The 17,887-nt window shown below is 31.4% G+C and overlaps 1 protein-coding gene across 9 annotated transcripts in view; it reads left to right on the top strand.

The window, feature by feature from the left end:
* PKP4 (plakophilin 4) overlaps positions 1 to 17,887 on the top strand; it is a 220,850-nt gene that overhangs the window by 123,271 nt on the left and 79,692 nt on the right. The gene's annotated exons all lie outside the window — the stretch shown is intronic.

The following is a 17,887-nucleotide window of genomic DNA, read 5'->3' as shown; positions in this document are numbered from 1 at the left end:
ATTTTGAGCATGAAAATTGGGGAGGATCAATAAGGAAGAAGTATAATGTGACTAGAGTTTGTCCAAGGTATATACACCATAAGGCCTTGCCATTCAGAGTATATTGGACCCCATAGAAGAAGTTCTAAAATTAGGTAGAAATAAATGGGAGAAAGGGCTGGAAAATTAGGATTTCCTAATTTCTAGTTCCAGTTCCTTTGCACTAATCAAATCTGTCATTTACTTCTCCGAAGATAGTTTCTTTGGGTAAGCGAACTTCAAGCCATACAGGACAGTTACATATTCTCTTAACATTTCCTTCCTTTGTAATTTAGTTACCTTTTAATTATTCTGAGTTCTGTACATATATTTCCTTTTTAAAATACCTAGGAATATTAATTTAAGTCTTAATCCTCTAAACGTAGGTGGCTTATAATGTCTTATCTGTGCTAGCACATCCCCAACCTCACCACCAGCTCCAGCAAAGGAAGATCTCTGAATCAGCAGCAGCACTGACAGTTTTTAGACCTCTCAGCCCAGAAACACCAAAGGTAACTTAGTAACTTAGTAGGTTGGCAGGAAAGGTTTGTCGGTAGAGTCAAAGGGCTTTGGGAAACCAGCAAACCAAGCGTGAGCATGGACAATAGTGGCAGTGGCAACTTCTGGAGGCTTCAGCTCACAGGAAGCTTCTTCATTGATATTGAAGAAGGACTCTGTTGCTTTAGCACACTAGATCATATAGCTACAGTGGAATAGGGACATTCCTAAAAAGTTCCAGGGTGGAAAAGAGTGCTTACAGTCAGATCCCTAGAAGGCTCTCTGAAAACAGCAATACAAAACTCTTGAAGCTTGGGACAATGCACCCTCCACCCAAAAAAACAGAGTCCTACTTTAACAAAGAGTTAAAAGCTAAGTAGTAGACTAGAAAAATGTGCAGAGTAAACAGAAAAAAGTTTTTGCCCATAAAAGTTACTAAGGTGACAAAGACAATCAAAACACATACTCCAAAGATAACAAAAAATGTTCCTACATCCAAAGTTTCCAAGAAAAATAAGAATTGGCCTCAGGCTATGGAAGAGCTCAAAAGGGATTTTGAAAATCAAGTAAAAGAGCTATTAGAAGAAAAATTAGGAAGAGAATTGAGTGGTATGCAAAAGGAAATACAAAAAGCTAATGAGAAGAATGCTTTAGAAAGTGGAATTGGCCAAATGGGAAAGGAAGTGCAAAAATTCAATGAGGAAAATAATTCCTTAAAAGTTAGAATTGAGCAAATAGAAGCTAATGACTTTATGAGTAATCAAGATACAATAAAGCAAAAAAAAAAAAAAAAAAGAAGAAGAAGAAGAAGAAATTTGAAATATCTCATTGGAAAACCAATTGACCTAGAAAATAGATCTAAGAGAGAGGATTTTAAAATTATTAGTCTACCTGAAATTCATGATTAAAAAAGAGCCTAGACATCATCTTTCAAGAAATTATCAAGGAAAATTATCCTGATATTCTAGAACCAGAGGGTAAAATAGAAATCAAAAGACTATACCAATCACCTCCTGAAAGAGAGCACCAAATGAAAACTTCCAGCAATATTATAGCCAAATTCTAGAAGTCCCAGGTCATCATCCAGAAAAACAAACAAACACACACACAAAAAAAAAAAAACCAATTCAAATATAGTGGAACCACAATCAGGATAATGCAAGATTTAACAATCCTACAATAAAGGGCTTTCAATGTGCTATTCTCAAGTGCAATGGAGCTAGGATTACAACCAAAAGTCACCTACCCAGCTAAACTGAATATAGTCCTTCAGAGGAAAAGATGAAAATTCACTGAAATAAAGGATTTTCAAGCATATGTGATAAAAAAAAAAAACAGAACTGAGTAGGAAATTTGATTTTCAAATACAAGGTTCAGGAGAAGCATAAGGAGGTAATCAGGAAAGGGATATCATAAGGGAATTAAGGTAAATCTGTTTACATTCCTATAAGGGAGAATGGTACTTGTAACTCATTAGAACTTTCTCATTATTATGGCAGTCAGAAGGAGTATATGTAGACAAGGGAACACAAATGTGAGCTAAATATGAAGGGATAATATCTTGAAAATGATGAAATTAAGGGGTGACAGAAGAATGTACTGGGAGAAAGGGAAAGAGAAAAGTAGAATGGTGTAAGTTATCTACTATATAAAAAAAGGCAAGAAAAAGCTTTTACAATGAAGGGAGAGAACAGAGTTAGCTAGTGAACCTTACTCACATAATAATTGGCTTAAAGTGGAAATAACATACTCACTGGGTATAGAAATCGTAAGAAGGGGAATGGAATATAGGAAACCAGTGAGAGTGATAAAAGAAAGGACATATGGGGGAGAGTGTTCAGTAGCAAAACACTTTTGAGGACAGGGTGAAAGGAGAGAGAGAATGAAACAAATGGGAGGAGAAATACAGTTAGCTAATAGTAAATTGCAAAAGTAATTTTATAGTAAATTTCTCTGTTAAGGCCTTGTTTCTTAAACATAGAGAGAACTGAGTCAAATTTATGAAAAAGTAGTAGTAGTAGTAGTAAAAATGATAGCCATTCCCCAATTGATAAATGATCTAAAGTATAATCTATTCCCAAAGTGCTATAAATTCATACATATCCTACCAATAGTACTACTAGGTATGAATATTAAAAGATATTTTTTAAAAAGAAAAGGAAAAGGGCCTTTATGTACAGAACTATTTGTAGCATCTCTCTTCTCAGGACAAAACTTGAAAATTGAGGGGATGCCCATCAATTGAAGAATGGCTAGATAAATTGTGGTGTGTGATTGGCATGGAATATTATTGTTCTATGGAAATGATGAGTAGGATGCTCCCAGAAAAACCTGAAAAAGTCTTCATAAACTCAAGCATCATGAAACTGTACACAAAGTATTAGCAATATTCTGGGACGACCAGCTGTGAGTGACTTTGTGATTCTCAGCAGTACAATGATGCATGATTTCTCTGAAGGACTTATGCAAAATTCTCTCTATCCCCAGGGAAAAAATTGATTGTGTCTGTATATAGATTGAAGAATTCTCTCTCTCTCTTTCTCTCTGTCTCTGTCTCTCTCAATTTTCTTTGAGAGTGTGGGTTTTGGGGTTTTTTAAATTATTTTTAGCGTGGGAAATCTGTCTTTTCTTTCATAACAATATGACTTTTATGGAAGTGTTTTGCATAAATTTACATGTGGTTTTTTATTGAGGGCTGGGGGTGGGAATAAGAAAGAGAATCTGTGTAATGGAGATGGTGGGAAAAGTGATAGGATAAGAGGACAAGACATTTAAGTGTATTGGTTGAACATCTAGTGTCAATATTGAGGAGGAAAATGAAGATAGAATTTTGAAGATGGTCTGGCATTCCGCTGAACAATTGAAATATTGAAAAGATAAGAGGTTTTGGCTAGAACAGTTTTCAGAGTTCACAAATATATGTGATGGTAAAAATCAAGTGTATAATGTTTTAAATTTACATTATATATAATTATATATATATATTACACATGCACATACACATATGTACATATATATGTGTGTATATATATATATGAAGAGAGTAAAAATGTACCTTATGTTAATTGTGTGTTTTTTAATATTGTGTATTCTGTTTTAGAACTGAATTTCCTCATATCTGCCTTTTAGAATTCTTAGTTTTCTTAAAGACTTAATTCAAATACTACCTTCTACTGAAGGCCTTCCTTGGTCCTCTCAGTTGCTAGAATCTGTTCTCCAAGGCTTCATTCTCTACTCTGTATCTCATTTTAAGGGAGGGGAAAGGAATAAGCATTTATATGATACTTACTATATTGCAGGTGCTGTAATAAACACTTTAGAAAGAAGAGCTCCTTCGTTCTACCCAATTTACTTGTTGTCTCTCCCATTATTAGAATATAAACTCTATGAGAGTATACATGTGTTATAGTTGATTTAGTGGTTTCCAATTCTCCTTGATTCCATTTGGGGTTTTCTTGGCAAAAATACCAAAGTGGTTTGCCATTTACTTCTTTAGCTCATTTTACTGATGAAGAAACTAAGACAAATAGATGAAATGACTTGTTCAGGGTCATATAGCTAGTAAGTATTCAAGATCAGATTTGAACTCAGAACTTTCTGATTATAGGCCCAACATTCTATCCACTGTGTCACCTACTTGTTTTTACAAAGATGATCTCATTTCTACCTAATTTACATATTATCTCCCCCATTAGGGTATAATCTTCTTGAGATCAAGGACTTTTTCTGATTTGTTAGGGTTATGGGCAAAGGAGAGAATTAGTATAAGCTAGATTTTGCACAGTACCTAGTACATATACAGTTATGTATATTAAATATATCAGTATATACTGACTTAATTTGTAGTAAAAATAATTTATAGTAATGCTTCACTATACTATAAACTTGTTATTTTATTTAATTCATAGGTGTTTTTTTGTTTTTCATAGACATTGCAGGCTTATTTCTCCTACAAAATCAAATTATCAGAATTGCTATCCTGGTGTAGAGAATAGAAGGAAGTTAGATGGTTCAAGTTCTATCTTTGAGACAGATTGGCTTTTTTTTTTAAGTTTGCAAATCGCTTTACATATATTGACTAATTTCATCTTTTTTGATTGTTTTTAAAAGCTTTTTATTTTTCCCAATACATGCAGATAGTTTTCAATATTCAACTTTTCAAAACCTTATATTCCAAATTTTTCTCCTTCTCTCCCTTCAGCCCTCTCCCATAGATAGCAAGCAATTCAATATAGGTTAAACCTGTACATTTTTTCTAAATATTTCCTCATTTGTCATGCTGCAAAAGAAAAATCAGATCAAAAGGTGAAAAAAAAAACCACCAAGGGGGAAAAAAAACAAGCAAACCAACAACAAAAAAGATGAACATACTATGCTTTGATCTATATTCAGTCTTCATTGCTCTCTCTCTCTGGATACAGATGGCTCTCTCCATCACAAGTCTATTGAAATTGACTTGAATCACCTCATTGTTGAAAAGAGCCAAGTTCATCACAGTTGATCATCACATTATTTTGTTGTTGCTGTGTACAGCATTCTCTTGATTCTGCTCACATCAGCATGATTTCATGTCTCTCCAGGCTTTTCTAAAATCAACCTGCTGATCTGGAATTATGCCCAAAAAGTTATCAAACTGTGCATACCCTTTGATCCAGCAGTGTTACTTCTGGGCTTATATCCCAAAGAGATACTAAAGAAAGGAAAGGAATCTGTATGTGCCAAAATGTTTGTGGCAGCCCTGTTGGTAGTGGCTAGAAATTGTAAATTGAATGGATGCCCATCAATTGGAGAATGGTTGGGTAAATTGTGGTATATGAATGTTATGGAATATTATTGTTCTGTAAGAAATGACCAGCAGAATGAATACAAAGAGGCTTGGAGAGACTTACATGAATTGATGTTAAGTGAAATGAGCAGAACCAGGAGATCATTATACACTTCAACAATGATATTGTATGAGGATGTATTCTGATGGAAGTGGATTTCTTCGACAAAGAGAAGGTCTAAATCAGTTTCAACTGATCAATGATGGACAGAAGCAGCTACACCCAAAGAAAGAATACTGGGAAACAAATGTGAACTATTTGCATTTTTGTTTTTCTTCCCGGATTATTTTTACCTTCTGAATCCAACTCTCCCTGTGCAACAGGAAAGCTGTTCAGTTCTGCAAACATATATTGTATCTAGGATATACTGCAACATATCTAACATATATAGGATTGCTTGCCATCTAGGGGAGGTGGTGGAGGGAGGGAGGGGAAAAATCGGGACAGAAGCGAGTGCAAAGGATAATGTTGCTTAAAAAAAAATTTACCCTGGCATGGATTCTTTCAATATAAAGTTATTATAAAATAAAATATATAATAAAAAAAGAAAGAAAGAAAGAAAGAATAAAATGAAATAAAATCAACCTGCTGATTATTTCTTATAGAACAATAATATTCCATTACCTTCGCATGCCATAACTTATTCAGCCATTCCCCATCTGATGACATTCACTTAGTTTCCAGTTCCTTGCCACTACAAAAAAGGTTTCCTACAACCATTTTTGCATATGTGGGTTCTTTTCACTTTTTCACTATCTTTGGCAGATAGACCCTGCTGGATCAAAGTGTTTGCACAGATTGATACCCCTTTAAGTATAGTTCCAAACTGCTCTCCAAAATGGTTGGATCAGTTTACAACTCCACTAACAATGTTCCAGTTTTCTCACATCCTCTCCAACATTTATCATTATCTTTTCCTGTCATCTTAGCTTGTCTGACAGGTGTGAAGTGGTATATCAAAGTTCAGAGTAGCTATCTCATCATAAGCAAATCACTTAATTTTCATTGATTAGGCAACAAATATACATTGCAGAACAGGAGCCATGGGCAAAGAAAAGTCACTGTGACATTGCAGTGATATTTTTTAAAAATAGTAATCATTAATAATTAAGAAAGGAGGAAAAATGATATTCTTCCTATTTTGTAAGCACCAAATGGTGATTCTTTTGACATTCATGGAAGTTATAGTTCTTTTTTTTTTTTTTTTTTGACAAGAGCTTCAGCAAGAGGGGTGATTTGAAGAAATAAAAAAAAATTGTTTTTTTCAAAGACTATTAGATTTTATAGGTTTTTAAAAAGTTAAATACCAATAATTTGTCTTTAATTTCTACATTAGAATTTTTTATTTTATGTAAAATATATAGTGCTATGTTAGTTATGACTTTAGAAGCTACTTTTATTATTGTGTTGATAAAACTGGTTAGAATTATATGATATTGATGAGGAGTTATTTTTAATTACTTGTCAGTCAATTGAACATTTTCACATTTTCACATTTTGTATTTATTATACACACAGACACACACACACACACACACATAAATACATATATACATATTGTATTTAGGCTTAAGGTAGCATTTGATTTTACCCTTAAATTTTGTGATTACACTAATATAATAGTTTTAAACTTTTTCATATTTCACTTTCAGAAGTTTTTTGATGCTTATAAAGAAAATTTTCAGATATTTTCTTTTACAGGTTTAATATATTTAAGGGATTTTTTTCTTTTTGCTCTATTTCTTCTTTAGCAATTAATGGCACAAAATTTATTAAAACAACAGCCCATTAGAATGCATCTTTTGTTGTATTTATTTCTTAATTAAAGGATTCTGTAACATTTTGGAAGAAATATGTACAATACAATTTATTGGAAGAATTGATTTATTTTCCAACAAGAATTTTCAAATAAGAGCTTCATTACATATATTAAAAAGCTGTTCTTTGGGCATTCCATTTGATAATTAATTAAACTTGTTCTTTAACTGAATACTTCTAACTCTGAACTTGACTTTACTAAAGATTTTGGTCTTAATGTAGCTGTGTTGCTACATTGCTAAAATGTGTTGCATTTTAAGAGAGTAAAATTTGTACATATTATCAGCTTCTTGCCCAGATATATTTTCTTATGACAAGAAAGATCCTTTGTACAAATTAACAACTTATTAGAACTTTTTCATGACATTGAAGAGATCATTGTGCTATTATATGACATTTAATATTCAGTAACTTCTAAAGAATTTAAACAAAGTTAATGCCCATCTAACTGAAAGTATCTTTTCTCTGGCAACAATTGTCTTTCCAGTAGGATTTGGCCTTACTTTAAAATAATGTCAAATTATGTTGCTCTTTTATCATTACATTTTATTTGTAGTGTAGAGTTGAACTCTTCCCACCATTCTATTTTCTCCAGTAGGAAAAAAATACTACCTAATCTTTTGTTAGAAGCTGAAAAAAATTCAATTTCTAGTCTAGCGCCATTAGGCATTGAAAAATAGTCCAAAAGCAGATTTAAAACCTCTGGCAATCCAGAAGTGCTAAAGGAGTGGGTGGTTTGGGTTTTTTTACCTTTTTAAACTTTTTAAACTTCCAAGTATATAAATATAGATATGGTAGAGTAACATAAAAATTCTCTATATTGATCTGAAGAGCTAACTTTTCAATGCTTCTCTTGAGGGGCCCAGTGGATAGAGCACTGACCTTGAAGTCAAAAGGACTTGACTTCAAATTTGACATCAGACACTAACCACATGTTAGCTATGTGACCTTGAACAAGTCACTGAACCCCAATTGCCTCATCAAAACAATTAATAATAATAATTCTCTTGAAATTCTTATTCTGAAGCAGTAGAATTGACCAATAGGAACTTCGTTTTTCTACTGAACCATTGAGATAAAAGAATACACCAAAAGAGATGTAACATAAAATTCTAATTTATTACTTATTATTAAGATGATAATATAATTTATTTTACACACCTTTAAAAATAAAAAGATACTATTTAAGATAAATGATCATATTTTCAGTCATGGGTGATTATCAGATGTAGATTGGTGAAATAGATTATGAAAGTGAGAAGAAGAAAAAAGATACTCAAAGAATAAACAGATATCAAAACATGTGCAAAGATTTTGATCTCTGTTTCATCTATCTTTAAGCCATACTGTAGTTTTTTAACTATAGATATTTATAGTGCATTAATATGGCTAGAAGTTGTGTCCTAGATTCAACATAAATTTAAAAGCTATGAAATCCTAGAGTTAGAAAGAATCATTGTGACAACCTTAGCTAACTCTCTTACAACTAGAAAGGGAATTGTCTAGAGCTATATAAACTTCCTTTTTTTGTTGCTCTAATGCTTCATTCCTCTGATGAAGGTTACATCTAATTTACTGCTATCAGTGGTAGGCTAGTTGCATATTACTCTGGTTCTTCCAAAGGAGTCCTAGAGTACTAAACAGTGGGAAAAAGATACATAAAAATATGATAACACTACAGGTAAAAATGGAAAATTCTTATTTTCTCAGTGAAAGAAAAAAAAGAAAACATTTCTTACTTTTCCACTTGCAACTTAGCATCATTTGGATGGCCAGGGCTGACTCCTAAAATGGTTTTAATTACTCTGTAATATATTTTGTCCTTTTGCCAATATTTGTATAAAGAGCAGGCTGAAAACGATAAGATCAGTTGTAGTCATTTAAGATAATCATTTTTGGATTTAATCTTATTTCCAGTTGTAGATACCTCAGTGCTTACTCTAACTCAAATAGTAATAAGTATTCATTATTATCTTCTGCTCAGCAATTAATTAACCCTTAAGCAGCTAACAAGATAATATGCAACATTGTTCTTGATAATACTAAATTATAAATGGTACATTCATGTATTACTAATTTGGAAGTATCATTATTTACTTAAAACTTAAAATTATTTAATTACTTAAACTTAAAATTAATTAATATAATTAACTTATAAATAATATAAAATAGGCTACATTTTAAAGTAAATCTTACTTATAAAAATTGCATCTCACCTTCAATCTGATCATTAGTAAATTTTCCGATAAATTCAGTTCAATTTATTAAATATTTTTGGATCATATATTTTGTGCAAGCCATCTTGTTAAGCATTGTAAGGATTTACAATGGAATGAGTTTAAATTTCAGCTACAGTTATCATTGATAATGTGTGGTCTGACATTAAGTATTTTTTTGCAGTTTAGATGATCTTTATGATTCCTTCCAAATCTAAATAGTAAGTTATTTGCTGAAACATTATTCACCTTCAAAGGACTCCAGGTATAGCATAAAATTTCAATTTAGCAATAACTATCTCTCCTTCCCTACCATCCCTCCAACAAGCTAATACTAGTAATTTATGCAATAAAAGCCAACTTGTAGATTGTGTTTTCAAATCAGCATCTATTCTATCCATTTTCTTTCATCCTACACTGCTTGCTAGAAATAATTGGTCTTCAACATAATGATGCTAAGGTATTCTAAAGGGGGAAAAAATGATTGCATTTTGTATATATCATACTTATCAAAGCAAGTGCAGCCAGCCAGTTTACACTTTTCCTTGCTCTACTTAATAGCTCAAGAAAGCAACAATGTGTAGTCAGAATACATCTTGTACTCCATTTAGCAATTCTGAGAAATTTATTTTATTTAATGCAAAATAACTGGCAAATATTTTTTGTGGCTTTATAATTAATATGAAAACCCTCTTACGGCATGTTAACAAAGATTATATAGCTTTTTGTATAGCAAATTATGAATTAGGAATTTTTAATCATGCTTATTTGTGGCATTGCTTTGGTCTGATATTAGTGTACTTGTAGATTTACATAAATAGAGCAAGAAGGATATGAAGGAAGAAGAGGTCTTTTAAAAATATTACCATTAATTAATATTCTTTTTTTAGAGGAAGGGCATACCATAATTTATAGTGATCAGGTTTATGTTATGATTTATCAGAATTCTTGGGCCAAAATATAGAGGAACTATTTACATATTAGGACAACAACATAAGCAATTAGTTTTTTAAAGACTAAAATTTTACATAGAATAAAATCTGACTTTTCTCCAAAGTTTTCAAAGTTCATCTTATATAACCTTATCTGTATAACAAAAAAATATATTTCCATTTGTATTATGTCATATATTTTGTGTATATGTGTCCATATAAAACAATGTGAGAAAGTCCTTAGATTGATCTTTATTCTTTAATATCTTTAACTAGTGATGCTCTCTCTGGATTATAATTTTTAAAAACATCTTTAAAAATTCTTCTTTGCCAGGTCTCATATAATCAGCCCTTTTCCATGAAATTTATTCTATCTCATCTTCTTCAAGGGATTGCTCTTTCTATTATATCCACTCTTACTAATTTTCTTCCTTTGTGTTACTTCCCATTTCTCTCCTTTTCTCTAAAAACATTCACTTGATTCATTCATCCCTACTAGCCATGACCCCATTCTCTCCTCCCTTTTATAAGTCTGACTTCATCTGTAATAGAGGTTGCTTCTTCTTTTCCTCTCAACTTTCCAGCAACTGGCTTTTGACTTCATTCAATTGAAACTGCTCTCTCCAACATCACTATAATCACTTCACTGCCAAATGCAGTGTCCTTTTTTCAGTCTTTTTTTTTTTTTTGATCTCTGCAGCCTGCAATCCTGTTGATCATTTTCTTTTGTTTGTTTATTTTCTTTATTTAAAACTTAAATATAAATTAGAAAAAGGAAAAAAAATTATCATGTGCACAGCATAATAAAGATAATTCAAACTATAAAATTTCAAGAAAGTCTATATAATAAATACATGTTTTTAGCACTGTCCATCTTTCCTTTTTATGAAGATTTTCTTTTGTTTTCTGCTATGCACTTTTTATTCTTCCCCTCTCCTATTCCCAAGAAGGCTATGATTAAACACAAATATATTTATATATACATACACAGATATATATATGTGCATATAGACACATAGTTATCTGTAATCATACACATATATACATCTATCTAAGACCATGCTATGCTTTTTTATTTCTGTTTCTCTGAAGATGGGTAATATTTTCCTTCATAAGTCCCAAGTATTTCCAAATTTTCTAAATCAACAATTCATTTCCTGCACCACAGCAATATTCCAACCTTATACTTGGCTCTTTTCAACAATGAGGTGATAATTCCAATAGACCTTTGATGGGATAAGCTATTCACATCCAGAGAGAGAATTATGGAGACTGAATTTGGATCATAGCATAGTATTTTTTTTGTTTGTTACTTTTTGTTGTTTGTTTTTCTCAATTTTTTTTTCTTTCTTTTGATCTGATTTGACTGGCATGATGTAGCATGATGAATATGGAAATATGTTTAGAGGAATTGCACATGTTTAACCTATAGTGGATTGCTTGATGTCTGTGGGAGGGTGCGAGAAGGGGGAGGGAAAAAAGTTACAACACAGTTTTCCAAAGGTGAATGTTGAAAACTGTTTTGCAATTTGGTAGAAATAAAAAGCTATTAAAATAAAAAATAAAAGAGAACAGAATAATGGTTTTTAATATTCCAATCTTATACTGTCCAGTTAGTGTAAATAATATAAAACATATCATTAATATGGCTGACAGTGTATGTTATCTGTTTTAGCTTTGACTTTGTGTAAGATCATGATTATTACCCCTAGGTTGTTTTTTTTTTTAACCTAATAAATCTACTTCTGAGCTTTATTATTATGTTTGTGTATATCTCTTATTCTCAATTTCTTTTGGTTTCTCTTTTACTTCAGCCTGCCATCTTGCCCTCCTATTACTTAATCTAGCCACAACCACCAGGAATCCTTCTCTTATCCTCTATTCCCGCCCTTTATTTTTGCCCTCTTGTTTCTATCTGAATTTAGAAGGCTTTTATAGACTGAAATATAAATTTTGTTCCCTCTTTATCCCATTCATGTTAATCTATGCACTGTTCTATACCCCCTATCTTATTCCCTCATTCTTTTATTACTTTATAAATTTTTAAAGAGTTTTATTCCCTATAAATATATATCTTTTTCTATTTTTAACTTAGATCTGATGTGAGTAGGGTTCTCTGTAATTCCCACCCCCTTACCTTCTTCCTTCTCCCATCCTCTTAACTACGTATTTCTTTCTGAATTTAGAAGACTTTTATACCCTTGTTCATATATATATGTGTATATTTTTTTCTTCCCTCTTTGATTCATTGTGATAGTCATGTTTCAGAAGTAGCAGCCATCCTCCCCCATCTTCTAATTTGTTGTCAGTTCTTCTCTTGCACCTCACTGGAGTAATATAATCATTCTTTTTTTTTCTTTTTCCTACCCAGTATTGCTTTTTAAGATTGCCCCATCTTTATTCCAAACTATGAAATTTACTAATGACAGTCTTGGATATAAGGTTTATGTTTCTATGCATAAAACATAGTTTACCTTATATTTCTCTTAGTATTATATGTCAAATTTTTTGTTAAGTTCAGATCTTTTCCTGAAAGTCTGGCAATTCATTGAATACCCAGGAGTTTCTTGTTGTTTGTTCAGAATTATGCTTAATTTGCTGGGTATGATATTTCCAGCTGCAATCCCAGTTCTTTTGCTTTTTATACATATACATATATGTGTGTGTGTGTGTGTGTGTGTGTGTGTGTGTGTGTGTGTGTGTGTGTGCGCGCGTACGGTCTTTCAGAATGGCAGTGCTAGGTCTTGTGTAATTCTAATTGTGGTTCTGCCACATTTAAATTGTTTTTTTTTTTTTCTTGTGAGTGGTGATATTTTCTCCTTAAGATGGGGGTTTTGGAATTTTGCAATGATATTTCTGTAGGTTTTCCTTGTAGGATTTCTTTCAGGTAGTGATTGGTGGAGTTTTTTCTATTTCTACTTATCCCTTTTGTTCTAACACTTCAGGACAATTTTCTTTATTTTTTGTATTACAGTAGCAAGATTATTTTTTTGATCATAGCTTTCAGATAGTCTGTTTTTTTCTTATGTTTTCTCTTCAAGATCTATTCTCCTGGTCAGTTGTTTTTCTTAAGAGGTGTTTGTCTAATATTAAGCCAACAACCTGCATGATCCATGTAAATCCCATCTAGTCATAGTGGTGACTAAAGTTTGTTTTTTTTAATGTTGCTGTAGCCTCTTTTCTAATATTTCATTTGGAGTTTTTCCAACTCTATTCATTGGGGTTATTTTTCTATAGTTTTTTTTTTTTAATCTTATATATCATTCCATGGTTTAGCAAGACTATATTTTAATCATCAAAGACTATAGTAGAAACACTTCTTTTTTTATTACTGCAAACAATTTATGTATATTGGAATTAATTGTTCTCTGACTGATAAAGGCTGCTTGTAAATCTGTTTTAGATTTGGGGACTCATGATTAGATAATTTCATTTTCTAAAATAAAGTTTTTTAAAATAAAGTCTTTAAAAAAAAACAATCTGGATAGCTTTTATTTTTATAAATATTCATCCACATAGTTTTATGTTGTTAGTTTCGTTGGCATTTAGTTCATTTTTTCCTCTTTTAAATTAAATTAATAGTTTATCTTACTTCGTCCTTTCTCCCAAAAAACAACTTCAAGTTTTATTTTTGAGTTTTGAGTACCAATAAAAAGAGGTCTTCAACATTTCTGATTTTATTGTTTTTAAGGTTATACTTTAAGGTTATACATGGGCAACTTTTTTTTTTAAAAGTGACATACACAGTAGAGAATTTTTCTTCTTTCTGTTCTTATTCAGTAATTGCCAAGACCTCTACATTATATTTCTAAAATCCTATTCAGGTCCTTAATGTTTTTCTTTTTTAATAGATTTGCCTAAACCTGAAATTTAACTAAGTTTGTTTTTCCTTTTGCCTTTTCTGCAATTAGAAATTACTATCCCTGTTTTTCCTTAGTTCATCTGAATAGAATAAATAGATTTTGTTTCATTCCTTTATTTAACTCTGTGTGATATGTTTTATGTATTTTTTGGTAATATATTGTTGTAGCCTACTTTCTAATCCATTCTTTTGCCCTCTTGGTAGGTGAGTTTATCCCAATCACATTCACTACTGTGATCATTAATTATGTATTAATTATATATTTCTCTTCATTCTATTTTAATAATTTTTCCTCTTCCCCTTCCTTTCTTGTCAGAGTAGTGCCATATGAGAGTTTATTTTATTTATATTTTATACTTTGTTAAATCCATTTTTCCCCTGTTCTTTTCTTTATTCCCTAGACACTAATCACAGGTTCTTATTCTTTTTAAAAATTCCGTTATTTTTACTTTTCATGGTTGAAATTTGTTTTCTCATTCTTTCTCAAGTCTGTCTTTTTTTATACATTATTCTCATCTCTGTGAGCTTTCTCCCAATTTTCTATTGAGTTTATTTCTACACCATATTTGTGTTTACACACACAAATAACATAGACTTGCAAATAAAAATATATATTGTACCCTTAATTGACAAGTTAAGGTAAAAGTTGGGAAAGTCCCACTGTACTTGTTGTTCTTTTTTTGTTTATATATTCTTCTGTTTACATTATCATATTGTGTGAGAAAATGTTTATTCTCTTTACCTTTCTTTTCTGGCATATTTTTCATTGCCTTTTCTTTTAAGATCATGAAAATAAAAGCATAAACAGGCTCCTTTGCTTTTTTAACTCTATTGACTCTACTTTGAGAGGACATTGTTTTTTCTCTTGTTATTACTATGTAGACCAGCTTTCAAGTTACTTGTTACCAAGAATCTTTTACATTCTTATACATTGAGAACACCCAAAAATAATTTGATGTTTATATTTGTAATTATTTAATGTGTTACAAATTTTAAATATCAGTTCATTTAAAATAATAAAATAATAGCAATGTCATTTAACATTTTTATGAAAACATCTTTAAATTAACTTTAAAATAACTTGTAAAATTTAATATGAAGAGTAGTTTGCAAATCTCTTTGTCTGGATTAATAGAATATATACTTTATTGATTTCTTCATTGAATCCATTGTGTTATCTGAATGTGTTGTGTTGATCTTTTGTTTTGTTTTGAAGTATCTGAAAAAAAATCTCTATTGATATGTAGTTGGAAAAGAGGAGTATTTTAATAGCAAAATAATTTCTTAGTATTATTATGAAAATATTTTTAACCTTGGGTCTCTCAGACCACACTTGGAGAATTGCTAAGATAATACTTTGTTCTTTGTAGTCCTTTCCAGTTGTTCAAGCTATTTACTTTTTTTTATGCTTCTCATGACTCGTGTGTTATCATTTCATGTTTTCCTCAGTTTTAGGCTTCTCACCAAGAGTACTCAGGAAATCTTCTGTTTCATTAAAAATTCATTTTCCACACTTAGAATTATATTCAGTTTTTCTGAGTTAGATAATCTTGGTTCTAAAATTATAATTTTGTCTCGCAGAGAATTATATCACATGCTTTCCCTTCCTTTATCAGTGGATGACCACACAGTTATATGTAGTGCTGATTCTTTTGGTACTTGAACTCTTTCTCTTTTACTACTTCCATCCTTTTTTCTTTCCCCTATAGTTCTGGATTTTTGCTATTAACATTCCCGAATCTTTGTTTTATAATTTCTTTCAGAAATAGCAGGTGAGTTGTATTTTTATTTTTTATATATTTTTTTAATATTTTTACTTTACTTTCTTGTTTTAGGAGGGCAGAGCAATTTTAATTATGATTTGTTGTCTACCCAATATTATTTTAGGGAACTGGTTTTTACATAGTCCAGTGACTATTATCTCTCCTTGTTCTGTTTTCTAGATTAGTTGTGGGGTTTTTTTATGAGGTACTTTATAATAATTGTTCTCATGGAGTCATTAAATTCTACTTTCAGTGAGTCTTTTACTTAGAGAAAGTTTGTACTTCTGGTAATTTTCTTTCCAAATATTTCCTCTAGCTCCTTCCTTTTTTGTGTGTGTGTTTTGAATTCTTCCCTCTGGATATTTCAGTTATAAAATCATTTTAATTAGCCTTATTTCTTCCAGTAATTCTGGTTTACTTTGTGTCAAGTTGTATTTTCCTTTGAGTCTTGTGTTATTGATATTCTAGTGTTATTCTCTTCTACATTTATATATTGGGTATCCCTAGCTCTATAACATCTCATTATCAAGGGTAACTTTTTTTTTCCTCCTCAGAATTCTTTTAGCCTTACTTCCAAAAAATTTTGGAATTTTTTGTTAGTACCAGTCTTGGCACACTTCTCAGGAGAATTTTGAGACTTGTTCAGTCCTGACTTGTAATCTTGGTGTACTTCTTATTGCCTTCTCCACATACTAAGTACTATTTTCTTAAAGGACTTCAGGGTCAGCTCAGAACAGAGACCTGCAAATTCTCAACATGCCCTAAGCAGATGACTGCTCTCCTGGTCTGGGTTTTGCGAGCTCTAGAACTTCATTTGGTTTCAGGTAACACAGCTGTAAGCTTGTTCCAAATTGTAACTTTAACGTACAGCTACTGGACTCATCCTGTGGACTAACTGGGAGGCTTTTTAGGTCCAAGTAGTAGAACTGCAAGTTCACATCCTTGTTCTGAACTCCCTAAATAATAACTCAGCTGAAGTCCTCAAATTGGGTGAGTGCTGAATTAGTAACCACATTTCTTGCATCACATGTACACAACTTACCTGTATTTCTATTTATTGCCCAATACTTGGAATTAGACATGGACCTTTCTATCCAATTTTAGGACCAGGTTTAATCCAAGCTGAATCCATATAGCCAGAGGCCTTTATAACTGCTTACTGGCATCTATACCATTCACTACTCGGCTTACAATTCATATTTTTATTCCTATTAGATCTTTGGACACAGCTTCTTGAATAATATATAGGTTCAAATCAACATACTGGAAGCTTTTGTGTAGACTTTCCTGGGTAGATCCCTTCTCCAAACCTATACATACTACCTAACTTCCTATACTAACTTGTATTAGAAAAATAACCCAGTGTGGTTCTTTCTCGGATTTCTCAAGTCACTATTTATTGTAAGGCTCTTCATGATCTTTTTGGAATAGTTATAGGAGAAAGTTTGATTGTGCTGCTTTTATCTTATTTCTTTTTTGCTGATCTCTAAAATTGTTTCTATAGTTAATATTCATTTCTCTACTATCTTGAGTCACTGTGCCATTGGAGACTATAAGATTAAACTAGTTTCTATGTTCATTTGCATTAATAGACAAAATCGCCTTACATGTCATAGAATTTTATTGAAGATATTTATTGTAGTTTAAGGAATATGAAATATATATGATGTGATATTCAGGAGTTATAAAGCATAGTATTAACAATAAAAATGTATAAAGAAATGTGAAATGATGACTCCTAAAACATAATTTTTTTTTTTTTGGTATAATGGAAATTGAGGGGAGCAAAGAGGGTAGCCAATTTATTTAGCTTTTTTAAAAAAATTAAAATACAACATCATGGCTTAACTATTTATTTCTCTTGGCATAGTGTTGCACATGACTGCATTTATGACAAGGGGAAAATTTTGCTACTTATGTGGTAGAGAAAAACAAGGCAGCCCAGAGACTAGAA

Source organism: Antechinus flavipes, chromosome 3 (genome assembly GCF_016432865.1).
Source record: "Antechinus flavipes isolate AdamAnt ecotype Samford, QLD, Australia chromosome 3, AdamAnt_v2, whole genome shotgun sequence".
In the NCBI taxonomy this organism is placed as follows: domain Eukaryota; kingdom Metazoa; phylum Chordata; class Mammalia; order Dasyuromorphia; family Dasyuridae; genus Antechinus; species Antechinus flavipes.
The sequence above is the reverse complement of the archived record's forward strand: the minus strand, read 5'-3'. Positions and strand labels throughout refer to the sequence as shown.